The 23,129-nt window shown below is 41.7% G+C and overlaps 1 long non-coding RNA gene across 1 annotated transcript in view; it reads left to right on the plus strand.

The window, feature by feature from the left end:
• Positions 1 to 469: 469 nt before the first annotated feature.
• The window catches only part of LOC103216963 (uncharacterized), a 41,074-nt gene continuing 18,414 nt past the window's right edge, over positions 470 to 23,129 (plus strand). Inside the window, exon 1 of the long non-coding RNA XR_012094175.1 lies at positions 470 to 6,108. This is a non-coding gene — a long non-coding RNA (uncharacterized lncRNA). The remainder of the gene's footprint in view (positions 6,109 to 23,129) is intronic.

The following is a 23,129-nucleotide window of genomic DNA, read 5'->3' on the forward strand; positions in this document are numbered from 1 at the left end:
CAAAAACATGTAAAACATGAAAAATATTTTTCAGTGACAAAAGATAAGAATGGAAGTATTCAGGATAGTGTATTCATAGATGCTTTGGGAAAAAGGAAAGAAAATAATTTCTTAAATTTTTTTCTTGAAAGACTGAAAATAGAATCTTAAGGAGATAGTGTTCTTCAAGCCTTGCTCTGACTACTTATAACGTCTTTCTTCATCCACTAATTATTTTGAAAACTCACTTAGTCATTTGTCAATCCTAACCTTTAGAGAGAAACATTTAAAATCAGTTCACTAATCACAGCATCTTTTTTTTTTTTTTTTTTTTTTTGAGATGGAGCCTTGCCCTGTTGCCAGACTGGAGTGCAGTGGCAACATCTTGGGTTACTGCAACCTCTGCCTCCTGGGCTCAAGTGATTCTCCTGCCTGAGCCTCCTGAGTAGCTGGGACTACAGGCGCACGCCACCACGCCCAGGTAATTTTTGTGTTTTTAGTAGAGACAGGGTTTCACCATCTTGGCCAGGATGGTCTCGATCTCTTGACCTCGTGATCCGCCCTCGGCCTCCCAAAGTGCTGGGATTACAGGCGTGAGCCACCGCACCTGGCCCACAGCATCATTTTTCAAGTGTCTCTAGGGTGACCAGGTGTCCCGGTTTGCCAAGGACAGTCCCAGTTTCTACCTGCTGTCCTGGTACAGTCATGAATAGTGCCCCTTTCAGTTTCAAAAGTGTCATAGTTTAGACAATAAATTACCTGACCACCCTTATATGCGCCATGTTTCTTAACACCTAGGCTGCTGACAAAACTCACATTTTCTGACTGTCAGTCTAGTGTTCTTTATACTAGACGGATATGGTCCACAAAGGAAGCAATATTGGCCAACAATTAATCTTGGGTCTTTGGATTAGGATGTTAGAGTCCTACCTTCAAAGCATTTTCCTCCTGGAGTGGTCTTTGCACAAATGGTAGGGTGATTTGTGGAGCCAGTGAAGAACCAGACTAATCCAGCTTGTTTTATTGGCCCCAATTTTTCTTCTCAGGGCCATAAGCCCGTTATTACCAGGAAATAAAAGAGAACAAGCAAGTATTTAGTTTTAAACTGGTATAAGGAGAAGCATCTAGAATTAAATCTTGCCACATAAACCCAAATCACCCCCAAAGCTAAGGGGATCTAAAATATACAATGGGTGCTGTTTTCATAAAGATGATGGAAAAGCCTTAACAGGTAAGTTGCTGTACCTTCACACAAAGAAAATAGCAGGTTATTATGCTTTTGTTAAAACAAGTGACTGCTACATCATCTCTAAATCATTCCAGAATTAAGATGAGTCCTAAAAAAATATATAGTGCCTCTGATGAGTGCATTTTAGATTTGCTTGAATGAGGAGCAGTTATTACTAGCTGCTAAAATGCTCTGGAAACTCTGGTGCATACTCCAAAAACACGCAAATAGTTAGGCCTAAGGAGAGAATGATACATGAACACTGGCAAAGAGCCTTACAAGAATGTATGCTGTGGAGAGTGTGACCAGGGCTTTACAAACCATTAATTAATAAAGTTCTGTACATATGATAGAAAAAGACTTGCCTTGACCAACAGCATCAGTCTGGGCTGCACTATTCTCGATCTGAAAGAATCCAGAAGTTTAAGAGTGCATTGAAGCCCTTCAATAATCAAAATGAGGGAATATTAATGGGACCTCTTTTTTCTGTCAGGTACATTTAATCTGGGAGACCTATTAACCCTGTGTTCTTGAATAGTGTTTGCGAATCAACCACTCAGTCTTCTATACGACATCCCTGTATGTCCTATAACCTGAATTTTTAAGTCAGATAATTTTTGTTTTAACATTCATTTTAGGTGGATGATACAAGCATACCTACGTGAAACTATTTCTCAATTAAAACCAGGACTAGTGGCCCAGATGATAATGGGTGTTCCAAAACAAAACATCAAAACAAAAGCTAATTCTAGGATGGAAAACTTGGGAAACATGTTCATAGATTTCACTGTGGCAGTGAAACAGGACTCTTTACTGCAGCATCGTGTGAAAGATTCGATATGTGTATAAACAAAGGGGATTTTAAAGAGGATGAGAGGGTTTAAGAGAGGATGTGGCCTAATTTTCAGTTTTCTTCATGCTCATTTGATCACTGATTCCTCACACTCCCCCACCCCATAAGTCCTTGCTTTGTTGCTAACCATCTATTCTCTATGCAGAGACACTCGCATTCCATAGAATACAGTTCAGAAAATGCTGGCAAAAGGACTCACAAAAGGTCGGGAATCTTTACATGTTTTTGTGTCATTTTGCATTTTTGGGGGAAGAAATGTTTCCCTTTCTGAGATAATGAAGAGGGTGAATAGATAATATGTTTTCCTAGGCACAGATGGCAGATTTGAAGTGCTTTGGCAATCCACTTCGTGTCCCTAATATGTGCGTAGTACTTTTACCTTCAGCTTGTAGTAAAACATCACACAGCAGAAGATTGATAAGCAGTTCAAAAATAATGTCTCCTATCCTTTTTAAATTAGATTCCCAAACTGAAAGAAGCTTTGCAATTACTGCCAAAATGCCTCAGAGGGCGTTAGGTTAATCGAAGCTGGAGAGGAGTGGGCAAAGAGGCAGCTGCTAGTCACTGAGAATAAGGACTCTATTTGCTGTGAGGGTTGTAGGGGCAGCACTTTGCTGTTGGGGTTTGGCAAGGTGATTTGTTTTAAAATTGGAATTATATTTTGTTGGCTTTTAATCATAAGCAGGGAAATACATTTTTCCTATGCCTAAGAATATACAGAAGCTAATTTTTTCCACAATTAGAAAAATCATTGCCTTTAGCATATGGACCGTAACAATAGCGGTCATAACTCATGAGTCGTGTGACACATTGTTTCCCTTTGGTGAAGTTTTACTTTAAGATCTGTTGGGTATATACAGGGAGAGAAAGAGATGAAGGTCAAGACATGCTTATTTTTACAGATGAGAGAGAGAGAGAGAGAGAGAAAGAGAGAGAAAGAGATTCATTAAACTTTGAGTTATACTTTATTTATTTATTTTTTTTGAAATGGAGTCTTGCTCTGTCACCCAGGCTGGAGTGCAGTGGCATGATCTTGACTCATTGCAACCTCCACCACCAGGGTTCAAGTGATTCTCCCACCTCAGCCTCTCAAGCTGCTGGGACTACAAGTACACACCACCAAGCCTGGCTAAGTTGTTTATTTTTAGTAGAGATGAGGTCTTGCTCTGTTGCCCAGGCTGGTTTCGAACTTCTGACCTCAACAATCTGCCTGCCTTGGCTTCCCAAAGTGCTAGGATTACAGATATGAGCCACTGTGCCTGGCCTATATTTTATTCAGTAGGAATCTTTGCTATTTGCTATTATTTTTAATTCTTCTTGCATCTTAATTTTGCTTCCCCAATGAGTATATGTTCTTTAAAATCTTCCTATAAAAAAAATCATTTTTATTTATATTTTTATTTACATATTAAACAATTCTCTAATTGAATGTGCTAATTTGATAAATATTTGAGTGGATACTTACTATTTGCAAAGCTTCAGGGAATACATTGATGAATAAGATAGTCTTTTTTTTTTTGAGACAGAGTCTTGCTCTGTCTTCCAGGCTAGAGTACAGTGGCACGATCTCAGCTCATTGCCACCTCTGCTTCCTGGGTTTCAAGCGATTCTCCTGCTTCAGCCTCACAAGTAGCTTAGATTACAGAAGCACATTACCATGCTTGGCTCATTTTTGCATTTTTAGTAGTGATGAGGTTTCACCGTGTTGGCCAGGCTGGTCTCGAACTCCTGAGTTCAAGTGATCCGCCCGTCACAATTTGCTCGGCTTATAGGCGTCAGACACTGCGCTTGGCCAGTAAGATTGTCTTTAATCTCAAGGGGTTTATGATTTTTTTCTTGGGGGAGGTGATAAGAAAATATGTAAAAACAATAAACATAGGTTACAGTAGTTGCCATAATGGAGGGTGGGTCGGGGGTGTTCCTAGGCCATCAAAGGAAGGGGGAAAGGCTTTTTATCAAGCTTGTCTAGCTTGTGGACCGTGGGCTGCATGTGGCCCAACACAAATTCGTAAACTCTCTTTAAACATTATGAGATTTTTTTGTTTGTTTGTTTAGCTCACCAGCTATCATTAGTGTTAGTATATCTTACGTGTGGCCCAAGACAGTTCTTCTTCCAGTGTGGCCCAGAGAAGCCAAAAGATCGGACACCCCTGCACAGAGAAAGGAGCACTTAAGATGGACTTGAAGGTTGAAATTAAACTTCAAGAGGTGTTGTTGGCAGGCAGGAGATAGGAAGCAAATAACTGAACAGAGTTGGAGAAATTTGTTGGTCTTTGGGGAAAAGCAAGTAGTTCAGTCTGGCAGGAGTTGGAATAAGTGTTAGGGAATAATGGGAAATAGAGTTAGAAAAGCAAATTGTGAAACACTGTGTATCAGTCGGCTTAGGCAGTTAAACTGCAGTAACAAAGGACTCTCCAAATCACAGCAATACTACAAGCTTAGTTCTCTCTTACATTACATTTCCCTTGTGGGTATCTGTAGCTCTGCTCCGTGGCTCCTTTGTTCTGGGGTCAGGCTAAAGAGGCAGCTTCGATCTTGGTTATCATCGGTTCTGGCCAAGGGAAAGAAAATATGGCAGAACTGTTCAATGGTTTTCATAGTGTCCGCTTGACTGTGGCTTATGTTACTGCTGTTTACGTTTCATTGGCCAAAGCAAGTCACTTGGCCATGCCTGCCATCCCTGGGAAACGGGAAATATAATCCTCTTACAGGAAAGAACAACAGTTAATATATAAAACAATTTACCAAAAGCCTTGAAAGCCAGTGTGAGTCTTTTGCATTTAAATCTTTAGATGGTTTGGAGCCATGGCAAGTTTCTGGACAAGATCATATGGCTAAAACAAACAGACAAACAAAAACATCAGGGTGGTTTATGTATTGTGTGTGTGTGTGTGTGTGTGTGTGTGTATGTGTGTGCATGTACATAAAAATGATTTAGGGTATTTATTACAAATGCAGGTTCCAGGGTTCCAGAAAGTCTGATTCAGGGAGCTCAGGAATCTGCCCTGTAGCAAGCAGCCAGGTGGAGAGCTTGTAGATTGTCCACAGACCTCATTAAAAAAAACCCTGGATCAAGGAATGAATGGAGAGCACTCAGGCAAGTGCAGGTGAGATGGGGCAGTGAGTGCAGAGGCCCAGGTGCAATGTGGGCACATGGTAAATGGCCAGTACGGAGGCAGATAGATACAGAGAGAACAGATTGAACTAGAATTACTCAAGGAGGGAGGCTATGGTGCAAACAGCCAGGAAACAGGATAGTGGAAGGGGCAAATCTTAGGAGCTAAGATTAGGAATATCAGGGGCTCTTGATCTTCCCTGAGAAGGAGGAGGCAAGCCTAGCTGATGCAAGAAAAAACTGAGAACTTGAGGAGAGCAGAGGCAGTGAACAGGAAGTCGCAGGAAACTCAATGCTTGTAAGCAGCTATGGAAAACAGTGTTGACCAAAAACGACCACATAAATTTGATTTTGCATTCGGCCAAAAGAGGGAGCTACAGTAGCACATATGCTGATGTCCGGGCTCGGCCGCCCAAACCGAGTATAGCCAGCTCCTGTCCAACAGGATTATTAACCCGACCCACAGTGCAGTATTTTGGGCGATTCATTTATTACTTTCATAGCCGTGAACCTTTTTAGAAGGAACTTTAAGGTTTCTATTTAATTATTAAGGAATCCAGGTTTTTTTTTTTTTTTTTTTTTTTTGAACTGCCTATCCTATAGTCAAGAAGAAATTAATTCCACAGAGTTTAAGGGAATCATTACCCATTTATTGGCTTCACTTGAGGCATGGAGTGGAGATTAGGACAGAGAGGAGAAAAGGTCTAGAAGAGAGAAAAGTGCATTTGAGGCATGACTTCTGGAAGTGTAATTGCTGAGCCCAAGGAGTTGGAATCTTAAGTGGTTTTTTTTTGTTTTGTTTTTGAGACAATAAGAGTCTGACTCTGTTGCCCAGGCTGGAGTGCAGTGGTGTGATCTCGGCTCACTGCAACCTCCACCTCCCAGGTTCAAGCGATTCTTCTGCCTCAGCCTCCCGAGTAGCCGAGATGACAGGTATGTGCCACTACGCCCGGTTAAAGTTTGTGTTTTAGTGGAGATGGGGTTTCTCCATGTTGGCCAGGCTGGTCTTGAACTCCTGACCTGAAGTGATCCACCCGCCTCGGCCTCCTAAAGTGCTGGGATTACAGGCGTGAGCCACCGCGCCCGGCTGCATCTTAGGTTTTGTTAGATGCTGTCCAGTTACTTTTCGGAGACATTGCGCCGATTTACTTTTACACCAATAATGCATGAGAGGCTTATTTTTAAAATACCTTTGAAAATGTTTTAATCTTTGCCACTCTGATGAGGAATTATGGATTTGGGGGGTAGTTTTAACTTGAATCTCTTAAGGTGCCGAAGAGGGTAGACACTTTTTCATACTTAAATCCTATTTTCACATTTTTTCCTCTCTGTGAATGGTATGTACATGTTCTTTGCCAGTGGGTCTTTTACTTATTGATTTGTAGGATTTTTTGTTTTTTTTTAATGAGGTCAATCCAAAGATTCAGTGAACAATAGGATAAATAAATTATGCTCTTCAGTAGATGTTTAAATGATGAATGGCTGTCAGGTGTTGTCTACTATACCTGCGTATTTGATGCATGAATCACCTATCTTGTGGACACGGGTCTAAGACTCCTGTTTCAGATCACCTTTGGGTAGTCTACTGTGTAGCATCATTTGCCTCAAGAATGCCATTTTCTTTGATTTTATCCTTCATTTCAATATGGAGAAAATCCAGAAGTTAAATGGTGATGAATCAGCTGTATGTAGTGGTTGGAATATTTTTACTGGTTTAAAATCACCCAATGGCAAAGTGGTGGGCTCCCATTCCTAGTGCTTAAAATGGGGCATTTTCAGAGGAGGCCTGGGCATGCTCGACTGTGATATGGATCAAGATTCAACAGGCTCTTGAGTGCGGATAATCACGAAAGCCCCGCCATTGATTTCCCGCCCCTCCCAGACACGTGTTTGTTAGTAATGAGATTACATTTGTTTTGTAACAGCTTCATTGAGATAGATTCACATTCTACATAGTTCACCCATTTAAAGTGTGCACTTAAATGGTTCTTAGTGTTTTCATGGAGCCATGCAACCATGACTGCAGTCAATTTTAGAACTTTTCCATTATTCCTAAAGAAATCTTGTACCTCTTTAAAATTGCTCCCCAATCCCCTCCTTGTCCCCAGCCCTAAACCAATCACAAATCTACTTTCTGTCTCTATACATTTTGCCCATTCAGGAGATTTCTCATAATGGAATCACACAGTAAGTAATCTTTTGTGACTGGCTTCTTTCACTTAGCATAATGTTTTCATGGTTTATCCATGTCGTAGTGTTTCTGTACTTCATTCACTTTGTTGTTGTTGTTGAGACAGAATCTCACTCTCTTGCCCAGGCTGGAGTGCAGTGGTGCCATCTCAGCTCACTGCAACCTCCACCTCCTGGGTTCAAGCGATTCTCCTGCTTCAGCCTCCTGAGTAGCTGGGATTACAGGTGCCCGCCATCACGCCTGACTAATTTTTGTATTTTTGGTAGAGACGAGGTTTCACTACGTTGGCCAGGCTGGTCTTGAACTCCTGAACTCAGGTGATCCGCCCGCCTTGGCCTCCCAAAGTGCTGGATTACAGGCATGAGCCACCGCACCCAGCCTATTTTTATGACCAATTAATATTCCATTGTGTGGACAAACTACATTTTGTTGACCTGTTCACTAGTTATTGGGTGTCTGGATTGCTTCCACCTTTTAGCTATTATGAATAGTGCTGCTGTGAATGTTTGTTCAAGTTTTCGTGTGGACACGTTTTTATTTCTCCTGGATATATATCTGGGAGTAGAATTGCTGGATCGAACGGTAACTCAGTATTTAAAGTTTTGAAGAACTGGTCAGCTGTTCTACAGTGGCTGTGCATATTTGATGCATGAATTGCTTTCCAGCAGCAATGTATGAGTATTTCAGTTTTTCCACACCCTCGCCGACATTTGCTATGGTCTGTTTTTTAGGGACTTTCTTGTTTTCATACAGCCATACTCATAAGTCCAAGTGGTATATCACTGTGATTTTTTTGGTTTTGTTTTTGTGGTCTATGCTTGAGATGGTTACTCATGTGTCAACTTGACTGGGTGACGGGATACCCAGCTGGTTGGTTAAACCTTATTTCTGGTGTGTTTGTGAGGGTGTTCCCAGAAAAGATTAGCATTGGAATGGTTGGACTGAGTAAAGAAGATGGTCAACGTGGGTGGGCATTACCAGATCTACCAAGGGCCTGAATAAAACAAGAAGGCAGAGGAAGGTTGAATTAACTGTGCTTGACTACTGAGGTGGGATATCAGTCTTCTCCAGCCCTCACCACTCCTGGTTCTTAGGCCTTAAGAGAACCAGTTCTCAGGCCTTAGGAGAACCAGGACTAGAATCTACACCATTGATTCGCCACCTCTGGGACTTTTGGACACCACAGGCTTTCCTAGATGTCCAGTTCACAGGTGGCTCACAGCGGGACGTAGCCTCCAGAATCATGTGATCCAATCAGTATCTATTTTATTTTATTTTACTTTAAGTTCTGGGATATATGCACAGAACATGCAAGTTTGCTACATAGGTACACATGTGCCATGGCGGTTTGCTGCACCTATCAACCTGTCATCTAGGTTTTAAGCCCCACATGCATTAGGTATTTGTCCTAATGCTCTCCCTCCCCTTTCCCCGCAACCGCCCGACAGACCCTGGTGTGTGATGTTCCCCTCCCTGTGTCCATGTGTTCTTATTGTTCAGCTCCCACTCATGAGCAAGACATGTGGTGTTTGGTTTTCTGTTCCTGTGTTAGTTTGCTGAGAATGATGGTTTCCAGCTTTATCCATGACCCTGCAAAGGACATGGATAAACGACCCATGCAAAGGACTCATTCTTTTTCATAGCGGCATAGTATTCCATGGTGTATATGTTCCACATTTCCTTTATCCAGTCTGTCATTGATGGGCATTTGGGTTGGTTCCAACTCTTTGCTATTGTAAATAGTGCCGCAGTAAACATACCTGTGCATATGTCTTTATAGTAGAATGATTTATAATCCTTTGGGTATATACACAGTAATGGGATTGCTGGGTCAAATGGTATTTCTGGTCCTAGATGAACCAATCGATATCTTATAAATAAACAAGCAAACAAATTCTATTGGTTCTGTTTCTCTGGAGAACCTTGACTAATACAAGGCTTTAATTGTTTTTTCTTACTGTGGTAAAATATGCAGCACATAAAAGTTATAATTTTAGCCTGTTGTTGTTGTGAGACAAAGACTCACTCTTGCCCAGGCTGGAGTGCAGTGGTGCGGTCACAGCTCACGGCAGCCTCAACCTCCCAGGCTCAAGCGATCCTCCCACCTCAGCCTTCTGAATAGCTGGGACTACTGGCATGCACCACTACACTCAGCTAATTTTTTATTTTTTGTAGAGCTGGGTTCTCCCTATATTGCCCAGGCTGGTCTTGAACTCCTGGGCTCAAGGGCTTCTTTCACTTTGGCCTCCAAAAAAGCTGGGATTATAGGTGTGAACCACTGCACCTGGCCTGTTTGAGGCATTTTTAATTTGTACAGCTCAGCAGCCTTCATTACATTCACATTGTTCACATCACGGTGGTTTTGGTTTGCGTTTCCCTGGTGATTAATGATGTTGGGCATCTTTTTCCTGGGTTTGCTGCCCATTGGTATATCCTCCTTGGAGAACTGTCTGTTTGAGATCTTTGCTCATGTTTGATTTGGGTTGTGTTTTTATTGTTGAGTTGTGACTATTCTTTATATATTCTGGATACTTGTCTCAATTGTAACAGCAGGATTTTAGTTTATGGAGGTGACTGAATGATGATGCGGAGAGGCCAATGCTACTGAAAGAAGAGTTTTCTTTCTTACAGTTCCTGAGAGGAGGGGACATGCCACAACACACAGGGCCACAGCGGAAGCATTAGGATGGTCAAGAGGCAAAAGACGAGTGAGAAGGCATGGGCCAGAGCCTTTGCTGGAGTTTCTGCAGGGAAGGCAAGGCTGGGCTGGGCCATCAGTTTAGGACTGGCTACTTCGAATAACATGGGTGAGCCTGGGCTATACGGGTGGTCTCTAGTTGCCTGGAACCTGGCCTTGGGATGATTTAGGATAAGGGAAATATTGGTTTGGTGTGTGAGAGTTATATAGAAGGCAGGTGGAGGCACAGACTTGGATCAGCCTGTCTGCACATGACAGGAGAATTCTAGTCAAGTTGACGTATATTTGTCCAATTGTTTGATAATGAACTTCCATGTTTTTGGAAACAGTGAATCAAATGTGGTTGGAAATAACTCTCCTTCACTTGCCTCCCGCACCCAGGCTTGCCTCGCTGTGGGAATGCCCCATCCTTGGAGAGGAATGCCCCTTCTTGAAGGAGAGAGGTAAACACTTGTCTGCTGGCCTTGCAGTTACTAGATGCCAAATGGACGTAAAGAATCTCAGGTCAGGTGTGGTGGCTCACGCCTGTAATCCCAGCACTTTGGGAGGCCAAGGCGGGCAGATCACTTGAGGTCAGGAGCTTGAGACTAGCCTGGTCAAAATGGCGAAACCCCACCTCTACTAAAAATACAGAAATTAGCCAGGTGTGGTGGCGTGTGCCTGTAATCCCAGCTAACTGTGGGAGGCTGAGACAGGAGAATCACTTGAATATGGGAGGCGGAGGTTTCAGTGAGCTGAGATCGCGCCACTGCACTCCAACCTGGGCAACAGAGCGAGACTCCGTCTCAAAAAAAAATAAAAAAATAAAAAAAGAATCTCTGAAACCACAGGACATTAGACAGACCCTGAACAGATACATACAGTTGGCAAACATATTCTCTGATTCTGTGGGTTGTCGTTTCTCTTTTTTGATAGAGTTCTTCAATGCACAAAAGTTTAAAATTTTGTTGAAATTCATTTCATCTATGTTTTTCTCTTGTTGCTTGAGCTTCTGACGCTGTGAGGGAGTCGGCATTCTCAGAACAAAGAACCTGTTGCCAAACCTAAGATCATAAGGATGTATCCCTCTGTATTCTCTTACATTTAGGCCTTTGTTTCATTTTGAGTTAATTTTTCATATGGTATGAGGTAAGGTTATATATTATAGAAATTTTTATGTTATAAAGTGATAAGCCAAAGCCTACAGAGGACAATTTGGTGATATTTATTACAAATGTATATCCCTCCCAATTCTATTTCTAGGAATTTATTCTATAGATACAAGGCAAAAGATATATGTGTAAGGTAATTCACTGCAACATTCTTTTTAAAAAAAAAAAAAAAATAGTAAAGCATTGCAAACAGTCTGTGTGTCCCTCAATAGAGGCTTTGAAATAAATTTTTCAAAAATAAAACACTATAGGGCTACAAAAAAAAAATGAATTTCTATATGTGCTGCTTTGGAAAGCTCTCCAAAAAATATTGTTCAATGAAAAGAAAAACAAGGTTTAGAACAGAATGGCTTTTTGGTGTGTGAAACATTTGGGACAATAAGACACATTTATTTTTGAAGTTTTTAGATTTTTTTTTTTTTGAGACAGAGCCTGTGCTCTGTCGCTCAAGCTGGAGTGCAGTGGCACGATCCCGGCTTACTGAAACCTCTGCCTCCCGGGTTCAAGTGATTCTCCTGCCTCAACCTCCTGAGTAGCTAGGATTAGAGGCACGCGCCACCATGCCCAGCGAATTTTTGTATTTTTAGTACAGAGGGGGTTTCCCTATGTTGGTCAGGTTGGTTTCGAACTCCTGACCTCAAATGATCCACCCTCCTCAGCTTCCCAAAGTGCTAGGATTACAGACATGAGCCACCACGCCTGGCCTAAGTTTTAAAAAGTTTGTAATTAAAAAATAATTGCATGCATTTATGGGATAAAATGTGATGTTTTGATACACATAAACACTGGGGAATGATACAACCAGGCTAATTAGCATATCCATCACCTCCCGTAGTTACCATTTCTTTGTGGTGAGAACACTTAAAATTCTCTCCTTCAGGTCTTTTGAAATATACGATACATTAGTATTAACTATAGTCACCACACAGTGCAATAGAGCACCAGAACTTAATCCTTCTAACTGATAAAAACTTTGTACCCATTGATCAACCTCTTCCCTTTCCCTACCCGCTCCTCCCTCCAGCCTCTGGTAACCATCATTCTACTCTCCACTTCTGTGAGTGTGACGTTTTTAGAGTCCACACGTAAGTGGGGTCATGCAGAATTTTTGCTCTGTATATGCACATGTCTTATGTACAAGTAAAGAAGCTCTGCAAATTTTAAGACACCAAGGATGGGGCATTCCTACAACGAGGCAGGTGCTGGGTGCAGGAGGTGAGTGAGGGAGAGGTGTTCCAGTTCAGATTTGATTCACTGTTTCTGAAAACATGGACATGTATTACCAAACAATTGGACAAATATACGTTAAAATTTAAAAAGAACCTTCTGCAGAAAAGAAAGGAGCAGTGGGGATAAAACAGCCACATAGTCATGGGTGTTGCATACATATTTTGTTCCAATTGAAGCTCCGTGCTTTCTTAGCTGGTTTTCTCATGACCACTGATGTACTAAGTACAATCACACCAGAGCTGGCCGAGGTTAGACTGCAGGCTATGGGCATGGAGCAGAGTGGCAAGCTGGCCCCAGGATGTTGAATAATAGCCCTGGCCTCATCCACACAGTAAAGAGCAGACCTCACATGGGATGGTTTGCCATCAAGGAGTCCAGACAGAAAGGCTGTTCTAGAACCCCTCTCACTTAAAGAGCACAAATCTGAATGAATACATAGTTTTACTGTTTTACCAGTAAGGTTCTTGACACTGGATGACTTACCTTCCTATCCCCAAGCAACAGACGGTAAGTGTCCTTGAGAAGAATATCCCTTCACAGCAAATTCACATCTGTCCTTCAGCCTAGAGAGATTGGACAGAGATGAAGACCTCACCACTAAAGACCCACTCTCCTAGCTGTTTTGGAGAGGTCACTCTTGTCTTCATAAAGTTCTGAAGTTGTCTCTTGGCATATTTCCCTCCCCTCAAATCCTTATAAAAACAGGTGTGGCTAAAGCCTGTCTTTGCTGAAAGAACACTCTCTTCCTTAATAGAAAATTCTCTGTTGAAAATGTATTTTCCCAGGCCCGGCGCGGTGGCTCACGCCTGTAATCCCAGCACTTTGACAGGCCAAGGCGGGTGGATCACATGGTCAGGAGATCAACACCAGCCTGGCCAACATGGTGAAACCCTGTCTCTACTAAAAATACAAAAATTAGCTTGACGTGGTGGTACGTGCCAGTAATCCCAGCTACTCAGTCGGCTGACGCAGGAGACTTGCTTGAACCAGGGAGGTGGAGGTTGTGGTGAGCCAAGATCGTGCCACTGCACTCTAGCCTGGCAACTAAGTAAGACTCCATCTCAAAAAAAAAAAAAAATGTATTTTCTTTTTCTGGCTTCTGTGGTTAGCGGTGTAATAGTAGCAAAACTGGTTCTAGACATGTGAGCATGCAGCAGGAAATGTGCAAACCGACAATGGTCACCATGTGTACTTTTCACCCTTTCTGTGTATGCTAGACCAGAGGCCGGTGCTGGCATGCCATTCTGACACGCACTGTGAGAGCAAATGCCGCATGTGTGGAAGATGGAGGAGTGCTGTGTGAAGGAAGCAGGCCAAATTCCTTCTGTTTTTATCCTCCTTCCAGTACGAGCCCCAAATATCAACTCCACAAGTGGGAAACTGTGCCTGACCAGAATGTGTAGAGAAGTGTTTGGGGAACTGTGGGAGGGGGAGAAGATAATATTGGTATAATAAAATCAAATTCGGGGCTGGGCATGGTAGCTCACGCCTGTAATCCCAGCATTTGGGAGGCCAAGGTGGGTGGATCACTTGAGGTCAGCAGTTTGAGACCAGCCTAACCAACATGGTGAAACCTGTCTCTACAAAAAAATACAAAAATTAGCCAGGCATGGTGATGCCTACCTTTAGTCCCAGCTACTCCGGAGGCTAAGGTAGGAGAATGGCTTGAACTCAGGAGGTGGAGGTTGCAATGAGCTGAGATCGTGCCACTACAGTCCAGCGTAGCTGACAGAGTGAAACCCTGTCTCAAAAAACAAACAACAACAAAAAAAAAAAAAAAAGGAAAAAAGAAAAAAATCAAACTTGAAAAAGAACTCCATTAAAAAGAAAAACACTGATTGTATAACTATAATAAAAATACACTATAAATATAATAAAATGCCATGGAGTCTTTGTCTAACTCTAGAGAAAAAAAATTGTCGTCTAAAAGACAAATTCCAGAACCAGACACCAGAAAAGTTCTCAACAAATGAATGGCTTCTTTAGAAGACAAAGAATAAGTAAGTTCAGTTGTAACTAGAAGTGAAAGGAAAGTCATCTCCAGCTACGCTTGGAGATGTTGGTCTTTTCATAGCATGGTCTTTTTGTGGCATGCAGCAGTGAGGGCAAAGAAACCATTAGGGAACTTTGAAGCCTTGGTTTGCTGCTGCGAGGGCTCGTTCTCTGGTAGTGCAGGAGCTCTGAGGCAATGGAGCTTCTGAGAGCCAGGTGGCAGGAGAAGCTCCAGTTTGAAAAATGGGAATGAGCTTTGCAGGAAAGTGAGGCATACAAGCTACTTTGTGGCTCCTGTCTTGTGGTTGGCACAAGACACCACATGCATCCTTTCCACTTTAACTCAAAGTCAAATCAGATTGTTTGCTTTATTGTTTGAAAAAATGCCCAGTTGTTAAACTTTCCTGTTGGACCAGTTTTACCAACTGCATTCCATCCTCTGGGTTTGAAAACTTGGAGGCTATTTGACCACATTTCTTCACCCCATGTCTCCAGAAGTCACCAAAATGTAGCTAAATATTCCTTGGTGGAGTTAAAGCTTTTTTTCTTTTATTTTTGCAGAAGTCTTGAAAGGTTAAAGGAACTCTACTTCTACCTTCCTTTCATTGCTAGGGTCCTCTTACCTTTGGTAAGAAACCATATCACCTTTTGATTAAAATCTCCAGAGATGTGAACTCACCTCCACCAAAGAGAAGTCCCATCATAGGTGGATAGCTCTCTGGTTTCACACATTTCTTTGCATTTCACTATTTTGCTTCCCTAAGAGCTCAGTGTTGCCCCACTGAGCAAGGCCAACTCTTCTTTCTTTTGATGGTCCTTCAAATACGGGAAGTTAGTTCTCGTGTCTATGCTGTGAGCTAGTTCCAAAGTGAGTCACACCTTTCCCCAGGATTGCGGCCCCATCTGCCATTCGGATCTTCAGATTGCCAGTGCCCCCTGCAATCAGACTTGCACATTGACGCTAGATTTATCTAAAAACAGCTTTTCCTTTGCGATCACTTGCTGAAACATCAACAAAGTGTTCCCATTATACAGAAACACATTTCCTGCTAAGACTTTTTTTTCCCCTCCCACAGCCCTATGATTGGTTTATAACCTGGGTCTCTATTTCCCAATAAAGCCATCTCCTGCTCTGGTTAAGCGACCCTCACAGTGGTCCCTCCACTTACTTTGCTCATCTCTCAGCTTCTCACCGTATGCATTCCTGGGCTTCCTCATCTGGCAAGCTTTACATTGCTTTCTCCAAAATCATCATCTTTTTTTGTAACCTTAAATATCGCTTTCTCCATAAAGCCTATCCTGAACAACAATAGCCTCAATTATGTGACATGTATTTTGAATGTGTCCTCATAAGTGAATGTCTTCGGGCAGGTTCCCCAGGAAACAAACTGTGAAATGGAGATTTGCATGCAGGATGTTTGTGGGGAGTAGTCGCAAACCCAAACCTGAGAGGAAGTAAAGGGGAGAAGGATTGGATACAGGGTAAATTTGAAAACTGCGATGTTGTTGCAACAGAAGCTTCAGTAAAGTCATGGGGCACCCTGGAGCTGGGATTGCCTGTTGAGGCCGGGAGGCCAGACTTTCTATTGCTGTATGGACCGGTCATTAAATGTGGGCTGCCTCCTGTGAGAAGCAAAATCTTGAGGCAGCAGCTTTCTTTTGCAGAGAGCAATTTCTGGGGAGGAACTGGCTCTGAGTTCTCAGCAAGCAACACTCCCAGCAGCTGGGAAGATGAAGACGAGTGTCTCATCTCTGAGGTGGAGTCTGGGTGGCAATCTTTAACATGAACAATCTGCAGTTAAGAACAGCCTAGCTTGTGCTTGTCTAGATGTACAAGAGCTTCAGGTGATTTTGTTGTACCTTTTGGTAAGAACCACTGTTCTAGCCCTTCGGGTGACTCATGGACCCATGGATGTTTGTGGGTGTTGTTTGCTATCTATCAGAGGACAACATATTGAGAGGAGACAGGTAGATATAGGTCAAAATAGTTGAAAGTGGTTAAAAATTAAAATGCCATGAATATTGTATGCAGTTTGGATATTTTTTTTTTTACCCTACAAATTAGGAAATTTCTACAATTTGACCATGAGAAAAATATTTAAATGTAACCCTATAGATTCCAGATTTTAGGAATTGATCAGTTAATTTTATTAGTAGTATTACTACATGTGGTATTTAACAGCATATTACATACAGAAAAAATACACAGATCCTAAGTGTACAGCTTGATAAATTTTCACTTAGTGAATAAACCCATATATCCAGCATGCAGATCAAGAATGAGAACTTTGCCTTATCTGAGACGTGTTCATGTACCTCCTTGCAGTTTCCCCACCTGCAGTGAAGAGTAACCTCTCTCCTGACCCCCTGCACTGTAGGTTAGTTTGCTCCCTCTTGATGTTCATGTACATGGATTATACAGTGTGTAACTTTCACAAATTTGTGTTCAACATTATGAATGTGAGTCAATCATGTTGTTATGCACAGTTTTAATCCATTCATTCTCCACAATGTATTTTCTGTTCTACTATAGATGGACATTTGGTTGTTTCGAATGTGGGGATATTATGATTAGTGAGGCCACGGACATTCTTTTACCTATCTTTTAGTCAATATGTATATGCACTTCTTTTGTTTATATATCTAGGAATACAATTGCTGAACTATATGTATAGAAATGTTCCTTGACTTACAGTGGAATTATGTCCCAATAAACCATCGTAAGTTGAAAATACTACTAAATTAAAAATACATGTAATACACTTAATCTACAGAACACCGTAGCCTAGCCTAGCCTACCTTAAATGTGCCCAGAAAACCTTACATTAGCCTACAGCAGGTCAAAATCATCTGGCAATGCGGTACACCACACAGTGTCAGTTGGTTATCCTTAGGATTATGTGACTGACTGGGAGCTGTTGCTCCCTGCACTGCCCAGCGTCATCAGAGAGTACTGTCCCGCATATCGCTAACCCAGGAAAATATCAAAATTCAAAGTATGCTTCCAGCTGGGTGGAAATGACACCTATAATCCCAGCACTTTTGGAGGCTGGGGTGGGCAGATCACCTGAGGTCAGGAGTTCAAGACCAGCCTGACCAACATGGAAAAACTCTACTTCTAAAAACCTCATGTAAAGATTAGCCAGGCATGGTGGTGGGCACATGTAATCCCAGCTACTAGGGAGGCTGAGGCAGGAGAATCACTTGAACCCAGGAGATGGAAGTTGCAGTGAGCTGAGATCATGCCGTTGGACTCCAGCCTAGGCTACAGAGCGAGACTCCATCTCAAAACAAAACAAAATAAAACAAAAATATGCCTCCTACTGTATAACTTTTGCACCATTGTAAAGTTTAAAAATCATAAGTTGAATCATCACAAGTCAAGGACCATCTGCACATACTGTCAAACAGCTTTCCAAAGTGGTAGTACCAGTTTACCTGCCCACCAGAAGAGTATGAGAGTTCTAACTGCTTTACAGTCTTGCCAACATGCGCTTTTATATCTTTCTCTCATTTTAGCTATTTTGGTGTATATGTAGTAGTATTACATTGTGGTTTTAATTTGAATTTCCCTGATGACTAATGAAGCTGAACATTCTTTTAATGCATATTGAGCATTTCCTCCAAAAAACTGTTTAACTCTTTTTTTTTTTTTTCTTTTTTTTTCGAGATGGGGTCTTACCCTGTTACCCGGGCTGGAGTGCAGTGGTGCGATCATGGTTCACTGCAACCTCAATCTCCTGGGCTCAAGTGATCCTCCCACCTCAGCCTCCCAAGTAGCTGGGACTACAGGCATGCACCACCACACCTGGCTAATTTTTGTATTTTTTGTAGAGACTGGGTTTTGCCATGTTGCCCAGACTGGTCTTGAACTCCTGGGCTCAAGCAATCCACCTACCTCAATCTCCCAAAATGTTGGGATTATAGGTGTGAGCCAACATGCCTGGGCTGCTTAAGTCCTTTGCCCGTTTTTCTATTGGGTTGTCTGAGCTGAGCAAAGGCTTTTATATGATATGATGTCATGGATTTATATTTATTAACATATAAAGATGCTCATAATACTGGAAGAGAAGGTAAAAATTACAATGGCTCTAACACAACTTGCTTAATATAATCATATTGTCTTAGTCCATTTTTTGCTGCTGTAACAAAATACCACAGATTGGGTAATTTATAAAGGAAAGTATATTATTCATCTCATGGTTCTGGAGGCTGGGAAATCCAAGAGCATGGTGTTGGCATCTGGTGAGGCCTCCTTGCTGTGTCATAACATGTCAGAGAGCATCATATGACATGAAAAAAGTGTGCATAGCAGCTCAAGTCTCTCTTCTTCTAACAAAGCCACCAGTTCCATCATCTAATAACCTTATCTAATCCTAATTATCTCCTAAGGGTGCCACCTCCAATCAATGTATAAATTTGGGAATTCAGTTTCCAATACATGAAATTTTGGGGACATATTCAAATCTTACACGTTTTTATTTACAATTATATAAACTTGAAGGATAATACACTAAAATATGATCCATAACTCTCTCTGATTGGGAAGATTATGAATAGTTTTAACTTTCTACTTTCTAGCTACCCTTACTTGTTTTGTCTTCATTTGTTTTAATAACAAGCATGGATTACTTTTATCATCTGGAAAAACAATAAAACTGGTTTTATTTTGGAACAAACAATCAAAACTCAAAATGAAACAAAACCTTCTCAATATGTGCTGGTTTGGCTTAGCCATCAGCCCTGTCCCATCTGGAGCACCAAGAGACACTGAGGAAAAGTGTGCTCTCTGGGCATGTTTTGAAAGTTTGAGTTAGGAGAAGAGAGTGTAAAAATGAAGAATTGCTTTTATTGCACTATAGCCATGTGCTCCCTCCCACCCCGCTGAGCCTGGAAGATGATCAGGGCCATAAAGACTGGCTAATTACTTAAATTGCCTCTTCTTTGTGGGAGCGAACTTTCTCAGTGCAATCGACTGGGCTTATTTGGTCTGATGACGGAGTCCTGCTGTTAGCTAGGGTGAGGAAAGCACATTATTACAGTGTGTAAGTATAATGCTTTTGTTTACATTTCACAAGGCAAACAGAGTGACTTCCAGTCTTATGTAACCTGGAGTTCTACCAGAACCAGGGCTCGGAAACACGTGATACTTCCCTCTGTTTCCCATTTTGTTCTATTTGGTCCTACTAACCCATAAACCAAAAACTAGTATGAAACCACCCTACCCATTAATATACAACTTCTAAAAAATTTTGAAGCAATTTTAAATTTCTGGAAAAGTTGCAAGTGTAGTACAAAGAACATTTATCCCCTGGACCGCTTGAGAGGAAGTTGTCCCCATGATTCTCCATCACTCCAAATACTTTAATCTTTTCCACAAAGAGGGGTATTCTCTTACATAACGAGAATACAACCACTAAAATTGGGAAATTGACACTGCAACATTAATACCATCCATATTCAAATTTCTTCAGCTTTCCCATATAATGTCTCTTATAGCAAAAAATCCAGTGCAGAAGTATGTGTTGCATTAAATAACTGAGTTTTTGATGACTCTGTTGAAAACTTGCATCTCTTTAAAATCTGAGCAGTCTTTGGCCAGGGCTTCTTGTCTCTGTCCCAGGAAGACTCCCTCCCTCTCCTCTACCACCCACAGGAAGGTGCTATAGATTCTTGGTCTTGAGGGACACAGACACAGGAAGACTGCTGATGTTGCAAAAAGGTAGGGCAGGCTTGGCATGGGGAAGCAGGGTGGAGACAGGGATGTGGGGCAGAGAATCCTCCCATGATGGGGATAGTACCCAGGAAATGCCAACTAAGCCCCATATAAAATTCTCCATCTGCTTTTTAATTTTTTCTCTATATCTCTTCTATTGTCTTTCTTTTTCCTCTTCCTTTTACTTCCTTCTTCATGCCTTTCTCATTTTCAAACTCTTCCATCGTTCTCATGTACCCCTCCTCCTCCGTTTCTTAGAAATTTCTTTTTTCTTTTTTTGAGGTGGAGTTTTTGCCTTGTTGCCCAGGCTGGAGTGCAGTGGCACGATCTCAGCTCACTGCAACCTCTGCCTCCAGGGTTCAAGCAATTCTCCTGCCTTAGCCTCCTGAGTAGCTGGGATTACAGGTGTGCATCACCACGCCCAGCTAATTTTTTGTATTTTTATAACTGACAGGGTTTCATCATGTTGGCCAGGCTGGTCTCGAACTCCTGACCTCAGGTAATCCACCCGCCTTGGCCTCGCAAAGTGCAGGGATTACAGGCGTGAGCCACCACACCTGGCCTCCATTTACAATCGCTATAAAAAAATAACCTAAGAATACATCTAACCAAGGAAGTGAAAGTTCTCTACAAGGAGAACTACAAAACACTAAAAACACTGCTGAAATAAATCATAGGTGTCACAAACAAATGGAATAGCATTCCATGTTCATGGATCAGAGTTAATATCTTTTTTTTTTTTTTTTTTTTGAGACAGAGTCTCACTCTGTCGCCCAGGCTGGAGTACAATGATGTGATCTTGGCTCACTGCAACCTCTGCCTTCCAGGTTCAAGTGATTCTCGTGCCTCAGCCTCTCGAGTAGCTGGGATTACAAGCACGCACCACCGCACCCAGATAATTTTTGTCATTTTAGTAAAGACGAGGTTTCACCATGTTGGCCAGGCTGGTCTCAAACTTCTAAGCTCAAGTCATCTGCCTGCCTTAGCCTCTCAAACTACTGAGATTATAGGTGTGAGCCACTGCACCTGGCCAGTAAATTGATTTTTGATAAAGGTGCCATGAACACACAATGGGCAAAAGACAGTCTTTTTAATAAATGGTGTTGGGAAAACTGGATAGCCACACGCATAAGAATGAAACTAGATCCTTATCTCTCTCCATATAAAAAAACCAACTCTAAATGGATTAAAGCCTTAAATTTAAGCCTCCAAAACTATGAAACTGTTAGAAGAAAACACAGAGGAAAGCTCTGTGACATTGGTCTGGGCAATAATTTACCTCAAAAGCACAGGCAACGAAAGCAAGAAATGGACAAATGGGATTACATCAAACTGAAGAATTTTTGCACAGCAAAGGAAACAATGGCGTTAAGAGACAACCTACAGAATGGGAGAACATATTTGCAAGATATGTATTTTATTTTATTTTATTCTTTTGAGACGGAGTTTCACCCTTGTCCCCCAGGCTGGAGTGCAATGGCATAATCTTGGCTCACTGCAACATCCGCCTCCTGTGTTCAAGCGAATCTCCTGCCTCAACCTTCCGAGTAGCAGGGATTACATGTCCGTGCTGCCATGCCCAGCTAATTTTTGTATTTTTTTTTTTTTATTTTTTGTATTTTTTTTTTTTCACATTAAAATTTTTTATTTGAGGTTCATATTTTCACACTGAAAATTACTCTCTTCCTGTTTCACCCAAGAAAACAAAGACAATCTACAAATTGAGTAGACATTTCACAAGAGAAAGAATTAAATCACGGTTTCCATTTCTGAACTTTCTTTCTTCAGGCAAAAAAAAAAAAAAAAAAAAAAAAAGGGGGGGGGTTACAAATTTCCCAGGGTGATAAATAGAGTACATTAACATTTGTATCCATGGAAGACAACAGACACAGGATCTGAGGGAGTGATAGATATAGAAGCACAGTGGCCCTCTGTTAAATGAGTGAGTTTCTTTCAGAAGGTCTGGGAAGCATTTAATGACTCTAGGGATCAATTTGTTTTTAATTTAAAAAGAATGCACCGTTTACAAATCACCAATTAAATACTTATTCACCTTCTTTTATTTCGTATTAAAATGGATTTTCAGATGTTTGACAAAGGCAGTCTGCTCTTCCTCCTCTGCCATGATTTTTATTTCCCCAAATACAAAAAGAATGTTTCCTAAATTACACAGCTTGTAACACTTTTCTGCCTCCTCTTTTCCAAGCCCTTGCTTGCTGTTTAGGCAGAACGGAAACATCACTCTCTTTGAGAAGTCTCCTGTGACCCTCTCAGACTAGATTCAGAACGCTAGCTACATGTACCCTTAGCACCTTGGACTTTATGGTTACCATAGTCTAGGTCAAATGAAGGCCTAGATCACTTTTCACTTGCTCATCATCGTATTCCATTCTTGTACATAGTAAGTGTTTGATAAATACTTACTTAATGAGAAATGACATAATGGTTGAACTTGTAAAAACATGCCGGTGGGGGAAAAAAAACAACATGGTCTCAGATTGCATTCTCCCCAAACAGACACTGAGATAAGGATTTGGGTGTTAGGAGTTTATTTGGGAGATAGTCCCAAGAAAACAGGGAAAGGAGGAAAACCAATGGTAGGTGCATTTATGGGTGGATTGTCCTGGTGGGAAAGTAGGGCTCAATCCCGACAGGACCCTCCACAAGACTGTTACAGAGCACACATCTCAGCATTGCTCCCCGAGGGGCCAAGAAGCAGGGTATTTATTCAACAACTCCTGCTTTTCATTGCTGGAGGGCTGCTCTCAGAGGTGGGAATATTCTACCTCCCCAGCACTTCCAACTGATCCTGTGTGCCCTGTCATTCAGAGAAAGTCACTGGGCAGAGAGAGGCGCAGATCCTGGAGGCAGGATGCTTTTGGCATGTATAGGTATGTCCACCAAAGTTGCAAAGATCTGCGGGGTGGACTGGGAAGATGTGGGCAAAGGAGCAACAGTGTCTTCTATGGTCAGCAC

Source organism: Chlorocebus sabaeus, chromosome 10 (assembly GCF_047675955.1).
Source record: "Chlorocebus sabaeus isolate Y175 chromosome 10, mChlSab1.0.hap1, whole genome shotgun sequence".
Taxonomy (NCBI): domain Eukaryota; kingdom Metazoa; phylum Chordata; class Mammalia; order Primates; family Cercopithecidae; genus Chlorocebus; species Chlorocebus sabaeus.